Below are 8,973 nucleotides of genomic sequence, written 5' to 3' on the forward strand. Positions count from 1 at the left end.
GGAAGTCCTCCAACACGATGGCAAAGACGTGATTTCCTCTTTCGATATAAGCTGGAAGCCTTTATCTTCAGGAGTGACCCACACCGACCTCAGTGACATCCAGCTTGTAGTGATAAAGCAAATTTCTGCTGCCGCCAGGTTTCAGAGTCTTGTAAAAGCTTTTCCCAGAGGAGCGGTGAGCGGCGCTGCAGCAAATTTGTACCCGCGGTTCTGATGTGAGCTTCAGTCTCCAGGATTAACGTTCATGTGTTTGGTTTGGAGCTTTTCCAGTTATCTTCATATTTAGTGGACAGACTGAATCCTTAACTGCTCGCTGATCTGTAAGATGAGAAAACCAGCTGAGAGGCTAAAATCCAGGCGAATACTACAAACAGTTCCTGAACTTTTTCAAATATTCAGGTTTGCAAATGTGAGAATAAATCTCTTGGGGTTTAATCACTATTGTGCTTCATCGTTCGGTGACACACACAGAGGACAGTTGTGTGAGAACCGTTCAGGTTGTTGCTCTAACGTTGCTTGTGGGGGAGTTTAGAGAAGCAGCATGTGACAACATTAAGCCAAGCAAAAGGCTGATGGCAAGGACACTCCATAATGACTGAAGTCTGCGGAGGGAGGGCCCTCTTCCTCCCCCAGGGAGGCTGAGCACAGAGGGAGTTCTTTCAATTAGTCAGAAACTGCTGCAACAAAAAGCCCAACCTGCTTCCAGCTGCACCTCCAGGCTGGCCAGAGACAGCTAATCAAATCAAGACAGGGAGGATGCGGGCGAGGAAGCACTGCGCGGTTAGCGAGGGAATAAGCAGGGGACGTGCTGGCGGCGGCGGTACATGTCAGGTGAGTCCTGCTCGGAGAGGCCTTGCTTTCAGGTTTGGACTGAGCTGACATGATGCGTCTTTGAATGCGTGCAGGCCTCCAGAGAGCGAGAGAGAGAGCCTTGACAACTGGAATGGTGAATGAAACGAGCGTCACACAGGAGCTCCGCGTCCAGTCGCTCACCAAATGATGCCAACATCCACGTCGCTCCCAGGGCACGGAAACCTGATCAGCGTCCTGACCGCTGGATCATGGATTCGTGTTCTGTGACTCTTTTTTAGATAATCGTCTCAGGGTGGCTTTGTTGTTCACTGGAGCCTTTCTGGTGTCACTTCAAAGCCAAGTGGGCCAGAGGGGGTTTAGCCTGGCTGGACCAGCCCCAGTCCTGCTCCCCTTTTCATGTCTGACACTCCATTTCTCTCTCTGACAAGCAGTCAGAGCAGAATCCAGGCCCCAGCACTAATTACAGGTCACCATGTCAACAAAGAGGGACTCTCCCCACTTTTAAACCAATGGCTGACATCATGGCGGGGGGGGGGGGGGGGGGTGCACCAATGATTCATCTTGATAAACCCTGGGAATAAACCATGTGTACCATCACCAGCAGCACAGCTGGTGTCCACTCAGAGCTGCGAGCTCTGTGGCCGTCCCATGACACCCACATCATGGCTTTTTTTGATTTTGATTCCTGAGCTGGTGGGTGTGACGCGCTGGTGACGCTGCGGCCACCAACTTCAAGTCTCCTTCAGGTTCCAGCACAACTGTGATCGTTTGCACGACAAAATCCTATTGTGGTGCCACTGGGTCTTTCTCAGCTTCAGTTATTTATACTGTATATATTTATTACTCGGTTACTACATTTGCCTTCAGGTTCCTGGTCGGACTTAAAAATGAAGTCAGCTGTAGAGTCAAAAATGAACCGCTCGTGGAAGCAAACTTTCCTGAGCGCGCTTCTAATTCACACGGGAGGCGTCGCTCGTCCCAAACGGTCGCGGCAGAGTTCCAATCCTGCCTGCACAGTCGGGAATGGAATGAGAGGCAGCCGTGGGCGATACCAAGTCAGAGTGGCATTCAGGGGGGTCCGGCGCGTCCACTGCAGTTACTGTCGACATTACGGGACAAAAACACGCATGAACCGCTTCACTTTTACCACGCACAACTGCCTAGATGGCTCCCCATGTGACCTTTATGCGTTCCTAAGCTCCAACGGTGAGTTTTGGTGTCGTCGCCCTCCCCCGGCCCCCCTCCGTCGCCGCCCCCACCCACCGCACATGTATTCCAGTGGAGCGGCTCCGGCGGGGGCAGAATGTGGCGCTTCTTGTCCGAGACGACCGAGCCGCGACTCTTCCTCCCAACTTGCTGAAGTGTCCTCACTCGCGCGGCTGGATTACCGCCGCCCACAGGAATAATTCCCCTTCTTAGGTGAGTTCAGCGTCGCCGGCTGGAGGCTTTGGACGCTTTCATCCGTTCTCACTCCTCCAAACTCTGAATTCTTGACGGCTTCGGCAGCAGTGACGTCATTTCACCAGCTAAAGTGCGTGTGAACGCGGGGGTTCAGGTGAGTGGTGTTGCTGGAGGTGTTCCGGCGCCGTCGGGGGGTCGCGGATGTCGGCATTCGCAGCGAATGTTGGGACCAAGTTGTGGCTGCGTGTTTCTGGTCCTCCGTTGCGCTCCGCGGCGGGGAGAGGAGATCTGGGGAGGTCGGTGGAAGGGAAGTTTCAGGCTGGAATGTGTTGAGAGTGGATTACTAAATTTCGGGGTGTTATTGTGTAACAAGCCCGCCATCGCGGGGCTCGGCGCCCGGCCAGGACCTCTCGGGGAGTTTGAAGTGTGATCAACCACCGATCGATGACTTGTGACAGGCTGGAGAGGTCTGCGTTCGGTCACCAGGAATGTGAGTTCCTTCCTCTGAGCTCCGGCCTCCTCCGCAGGGAAGAGCGGCTGAGGCTGAGCGTCCCGGCTGTCACCGACGGCTTCACCCTCCAGCTCCGTGGCATCGATCTCCTCAGGCTTCCAGAGACTCACCCGGCAGCTGCCTGTCACCTCTGAATGTGTAGCTCCAGGGCACGTCGGCAGGGTCAGGGCTCTGCCGGTTCCTGGGTTGGTCGCTAGTTACACCGCCCTGTCACTCATGTGTCAGGGTGAAGTCATGAAGGTGCTGCTCGGTGAGTGGAGTCACCCCCCAAGTGTCAGCTCGTCACCGTATTACTGCTAATAGAGCAGCGTCATGATTGCCGTTCTGTTTTCCCATGTTTGATGTCTTTAAACATCTCGAGTTGAGAGGGAAACTTGTCAAACTGATCAGTAGCTTGTGACTTGATAACCCTGCTCGTGGGCTCATGACGAGAACGCCACAGTCCCAGTCTGACTTGTTCACCAGATTGTGCAGCACTCCTGGTGACACAAGTCACTCTACATCCATCAGCCAATCACAAGCAAGCGAGTCCTCAACTACTTTGACTCTTAGATATCAGGATTTGCTGCCTTTTCTCTCAATTATGACAGAAAATCATAGAAAATGATGAGTTACTGGATGGTGGACACACGATTCCATTTGAATAGAGATGCCTCATTTTTGTTTGTCTTTTCAAAACCCAGCAGCTCATACCATGGCGTGCTGATGGCATGGCGTGCTGATGGCATGGCGTGCTGATGCCATGGCGTGCTGATGGCATGGCGTGCTGATGGCATGGCGTGCTGATGGCATGGCGTGCTGATGCCATGGCGTGCTGATGCCATGGCGTGCTGATGCCATCACGCGTCCGTGTGTTGCTCTCCATATTAGCCAGAAACAATTAGCTATCAATTAAGCTGCTTATTATTTTGATGAGTGATGCTGAGAACAGCCTTTAGTTGCAGGTCACAGATGTTACATCATGACAGTTACAGTTCTTCTCTAACTGGCAGGTCACAGATAAAAGCCCAGCCGGGACACACACACACACACACACACACACCCAGCGAGCTCATCATCGGTCCTGTGCGGGGGTCCTCAGTCTCAACGGTGCTTGAAACTGGAAGAAGAACCAAGTGTGTGTCTTAGTGATTCAGAACGACGGTGCAGGTGCTGTCTGGACAGGAAGACTGCTGCTTGAGCAGGAAATGGAGAGGAAACCTGAGCAAAGATGGCCGGTGTGTGTGTGTGTGTGTGTGTGTGTGTGTGTGAGTGTGAGTGTGTGAGTGACTCATTGGAGGAGTGTGTGATGGGATGGCCCATCATTGCACAAGGCAATCCCCCCTTGGACTTAATCATTTTGTGAGTAATGAGTGTGTTTTGCCTCTCTTCTCCGCGCCGCCGTGCAGGAGCAACGTGACACGTGACTCTACTTGTCACAGAGGAACTCTTCCAGTGAATTCTGGCTGTTATTGTGTTTCTGAACGTTCCAGCGGTTTCTCATTAAAGTCGGCATCAAAAGCCCCACTCCTACCTCTGCCTCAGGGCTGGCTTTCTCTGATGCTGGCACTCTGAAGTGAATACAAAAACACAAGCTGAGGAAGAGCGCGCCGCTGCTGCTGTACAGGAAGTAACTGGAGATAACCTGTTTCACACTTGGTGCATCATCACCTCTCCACCTGGCAGATTCTTCCAGGGAAGTCTGCTCGGAGTGGATTTCCTTATGAGCGTCGTGCTTGTTTCTCCTCCCCGTTCTGAGAGAAGGAGCCCTGTTTGTAATCAGCTGACCAAGGACAAGATGACCGAAGTTGTTATGGAGGAGGAGAAACTCTATCTCTGCTGTGTGTGTGTGTGTGTGTGTGAGAGTGTGTGTGAGAGAGAGAGAGAGCTATATAGGTGCCCAGGCTTGTCCCTATCTAGCACATTGGACTGATCATAGAAGCAGACGAAGCCCAGGTTGAGGAGCTCATATTTTAAGTCCACTGTGGTGTCCTGGGTTGCTGGTGTAGATGCACAGGGCAAGCGCGCCTGGCCGTGGTGGAGGTGTGTGCTGTGGAGCTGGCGGTGACCCGGTGGAGCCATCAACATCAGGCTCATGGCTCTGCTGCAGCAGCAGGGATGTTGTTTGACTCCTCACATCTGTGTTTCAAGTGCACCAAAGAGGAAAGACGAAGAAGAAAAAAATAGGTCAGCTCTTCCTGCATTTGTCTCTGTTTCTGCCTTTTCCTTGGATTGTGCGTTTTGTTTTCTTCTTGTTTGGCCTCTTAAGTGAGGTTGAGTCCTTTGAAGGAAGTGGACCAGTGAGCTCTAACCTGCCAGCGTCCCTGAGGGTGTTATCAGCTTATCTCACACGCTTCTCGCTGCAGCCCCGCGTTTCCTCTGGCTGTTTGTGTTGATGTTGGTAGCAAGTAGATTCTTCGCCGTTCCTGACAGTGACTTTCAGCTCTGGGTCAGTAGCATCAGCAGGATTAGCATTTTGGCATCTTACAGTTTTCCTTCCACTGAGGTAATAATCCCGCGGCTCTGATGATTGGTCGTTTCATAACTCGCAGAAGCGCTGCTGCGAGGTGGACACACACATCTGTGTGTTGTTACACACTCTGCCAAGCTTCAAACAGTTCTTTTTTCAGTTCTGTGGAATGTGACAGGTAGTATAAAGGGTTTTCCTGAGAAAACGACACCAGGTTTCACTCTTCCTGCGACTCCGCTCAGGTGTGACAGTGTGAGATAACCGGAGACATTCCTGCTACGAAGGCTGCTCTCAGCAAACACATCCAGACACAAGATCCGCTAAACCAAACAACAGGCCTCGCTGAGGGCTCGTTATAATTGCAGCTCCTTCTCAAACCCTCTGCTTTAAGGTTTTCGCTCTATTTCCAGCATACGTAATGGTCGGGTTGGTGTTTCGGCGGTGTGTTGCACTGCGATTGCTAGTTTTGTGGAATTACTCATGCAGAGTCCAGGCCTGAAAGCTGGGCGGGGAGCGAAGGGAGCGACTGCTGACTCTGTTCTAACATGTCTGGCAGTGCTGGCGGTTTGAGGTGTGTGTGTGTGTGTGTGCGTGTGTGTTTGCATGTGTGTGTTTGTGCTCTCACTCTTCAGTGGAAGCCACATGGAGGCCAGCTGTTTTGAATGTTGAAGTAATAAGTTTTCCGTTAAGGTAGCTGAGTTTACTGAGGATTCACTGAGTATTAAACTTTCCTGCTGTGTTTGCAGCTGTGTTTGTGTGTTTGTGTGTTTGTCGCGTGATTGTTGCGTGATTGTTGCGTGCTTGTTGCGTGTTTGTTGCGTGTTTGTTGCGGTGTTGTCGACTTTCTACCTCTAACGTCTGTTCATTCATTCATCTGACCTGAAATGGGAGCAGGAGAAGGTGGTTCCCTCAAGAACCACACACCCCCACAGCTCTGAATCCTCCATCTTCAGACCTGTACTTTTGTACCTTGGTAACAACATTAAGAGGTGTTTAGTCGTTCATCTCCAAAGGAATGCGATGGATTTAACAGCTGAACAAGCAGCGCTGAGCTCCTCCTATCAAAGCAGCGCTGACCAGGTGGAGAACAGTCTAGAATGTTCAGTTGGATCTGAGCTTCTTCTGCACCAGCAGCAGGACTCGTGAGAAGTGTTAAAAAGTTAGCAGTAAAAGTGATTGATTCAGTTGTAGTCTTATTCCGGGAGTTGCTGCATGTCTGTTCCTGCATCTGAGTCGAGTTCACCACTGTACAGAGAGATTATTCACTATATTATGACATTATTGTTACTGTACATTCTTCAAGGATGAGCCTGCAGTCGACGTAAGAAGGCCGAGCCGTGGGCAAATGGAGGAATTGGCCGAAATATGCACATCTGTGTCTTTGAAAGCTGTGATTGGTACACAGGACATTGTAATTCTTGCCATTATTCACTGGCACCTGGGAATAAAAAAATGAAGTCACTTTTAACACATTTCCCTGCCAGTTTGACACGCTTGCTTCATCTGCTACGCAAATCTGCTCAAGTGGTGTGTGTGTGTGTGTGTGTGTGTGTGTGTGTGTGTGTGTGTGTGTGTGTGTGTAAACGGTAAATGGACTCAGTTTTATTCAGCGCTTTTCTACCTTAGCGGCACTCAAAGCTCTTTACAGTGTCGTCTCATTCACCCGTTCACACACACACTCACACATTGATGGTGGAGCTACCATGCAAGGCGCCAACCTGCTCATCAGGACCAATCATGGGTTCAGTATCTTGCTCAAGGACACTTGGACATGGTCACCGGGGTCGAGGATCGAACCAGCGACCCTTTGGTTGCTAGACGGCCACTCCACCCCTGAGCCATGCCGCCCACGTGTGTGTGTGTGTGTGTGTGTGTGAGCTTGTGAGATTCCTTGAAAAGAAGGTGAAACTTTTTATTCAGAAAATGTGAGTGTGTATCCGTGCCAGCCAGAGGGCTAGTGTGGAACTGTGTGTGTGTGTGTGTGTGGGGGGGGGGGGGGTGTCCAAGCATTTGTTCCCTGTTCACAACGACCTGCCGCGTTCAAGGAGTCACAACAGCTTTCCTCACTGTCAGCAGGCGGTTTACCGGTTGCTGTTATTTGTGGTGTATCAACGACGGTTGAGGGGCCTGTGGGGAGAGTTTCCTCAGGAGGGCCGGCTGCATCCAGCCTTCCTTCCATCCAGCCTTCCTTCCATCCAGCCTTCCTTCCATCCAGCCTTCCTTCCATCCTTCCATCCATCCTTCCATCCATCCTTCCTCCCATCCTTCCATCCAGCCTTCCTTCCATCCTTCCATCCAGCCTTCCTTCCATCCTTCCTTCCATCCAGCCTTCCTCCCATCCTTCCATCCAGCCTTCCTTCCATCCTTCCATCCAGCCTTCCTTCCATCCTTCCATCCAGCCTTCCTTCCATCCAGCCTTCCTTCCATCCTTCCATCCAGCCTTCCTCCCATCCTTCCATCCAGCCATCCTTCCTTCCATCCTTCCAGCCATCCTTCCTTCCATCCTTCCATCCAGCCTTCCTTCCATCCTTCCATCCAGCCTTCCTTCCATCCTTCCTTCCATCCTTCCTTCCATCCTTCCATCCAGCCTTCCTTCCTTCCATGCATGCATCCGCTCACTCCTCAACTTTTCTCGGAGGGTGTTGTAGCAGTGTTACAGCAGCATGCTGTGTGCAGGCCTGACCTTCAGCACTTAATGAGTGTGACATTCGATCAAGGACAGCCAGGCTTTTATAAATCATGGGTCTGTGAGCAGGGGTGACTCTATTTTCAGTCTCTGTCTCAGTTGTGGGTAAATTGCATAATTCAGATGGGTCGATTTACAATAAATCATTGAAATTCAGGCTCAGACTAGCTTGACTCACAGCCACGACCAGAGACTTTAGCCTCCCTGCTAGCCGTGTGAACACAGGGAGGAATTATGACAGTCAACAAACAAATATCTGATAGATGACGGTACAGGCAGAGGATCATGGGAATCGAGGTCTGAAATAGTGCAGCGTGTTTCCCCGCCGTGAGCTTAGGCTTAACGGCTAAAAACACACATGGAAGTATTGAGAGGGAGAAGCTGAGTGCCTGGGACTCCTGTAGTATCAGTGCCACTGCTTCCTTCTGTTGACATGCTGGCAGACGAAGACTGACACATAAACGCAGGTCACATTAGTTTTATTTACTCGGAACAATACACACCCTCCCGCCAGAGTTACGACCAGGCAGCCAGAAATAGATGTTTATACGAGGCAGACTGAGGAGCTCTGGGTGGACGAGCCTGTCACCCACTAACATGCTTTTTCCTGTTTATTTTGTGACACTCGGCTCCTCCTCTCAGCGTAGCGGCGGGCTTAGCTGAGGGAAGCAGACGTTTGGCTGTCGAGCCTCACTGTCAAGGCTAATGCCATCTTGTGACCAATGTGATTTAGAGAGACTCGTCAGCTCAGCAACATTTCTCTTCAGCTGAATAAACACGTCTCTTGGCTGGGAACTGAGGAGAAAAGTGACCTGCTCAGACGCAGTCCGCGCTGGCGCTCGCTCTACAAGTCGTGCCCTTTGAGAGGGAGGCCGGCAGACGTGTGGCAGGTCTTCCTGATGGCCGGAACCACCGTGGATTGGCTTTGTCTTTCGCTTCTGATGCAAAGCCAACATGTGGACGTTTCAGCCCCAACACGCGTGCCGCTTGAAGAAAATCCCAGCATCCGTCAAGCACGTCATCGAGGCAGCATTTTGTCGCGTCCTTTCCTTGTTCACTTGGCTGGGTTCTACCGCGCTGCGGTTGGCGATGTGTTGAGTGTTTGCAATGAAA

General features: G+C 51.4%; 1 protein-coding gene across 2 annotated transcripts in view; it reads left to right on the forward strand.

Moving 5' to 3' along the window:
* The first annotated feature begins 2,027 nt into the window (after nt 1-2,027).
* frmd6 (FERM domain containing 6) overlaps nt 2,028-8,973 on the forward strand; it is a 26,743-nt gene continuing 19,797 nt past the window's right edge. Inside the window, exon 1 of one of the 2 annotated variants that reach the window (XM_086182839.1) lies at nt 2,028-2,232. The gene's annotated coding sequence lies outside the window, so the exon portion shown is untranslated. Of the gene's footprint in view, nt 2,233-2,402; nt 2,976-8,973 lie in introns of those variants that run through there. The other variant, XM_086182840.1, reaches the window with a different exon arrangement.

The sequence above is a fragment of the Aulostomus chinensis genome, chromosome 17 (assembly GCF_037954235.1).
Source record: "Aulostomus chinensis isolate RoL2024-O1b breed Wild chromosome 17, RoL_Achi_v1.0, whole genome shotgun sequence".
NCBI classification, from domain to species: Eukaryota; Metazoa; Chordata; class Actinopteri; order Syngnathiformes; family Aulostomidae; genus Aulostomus; species Aulostomus chinensis.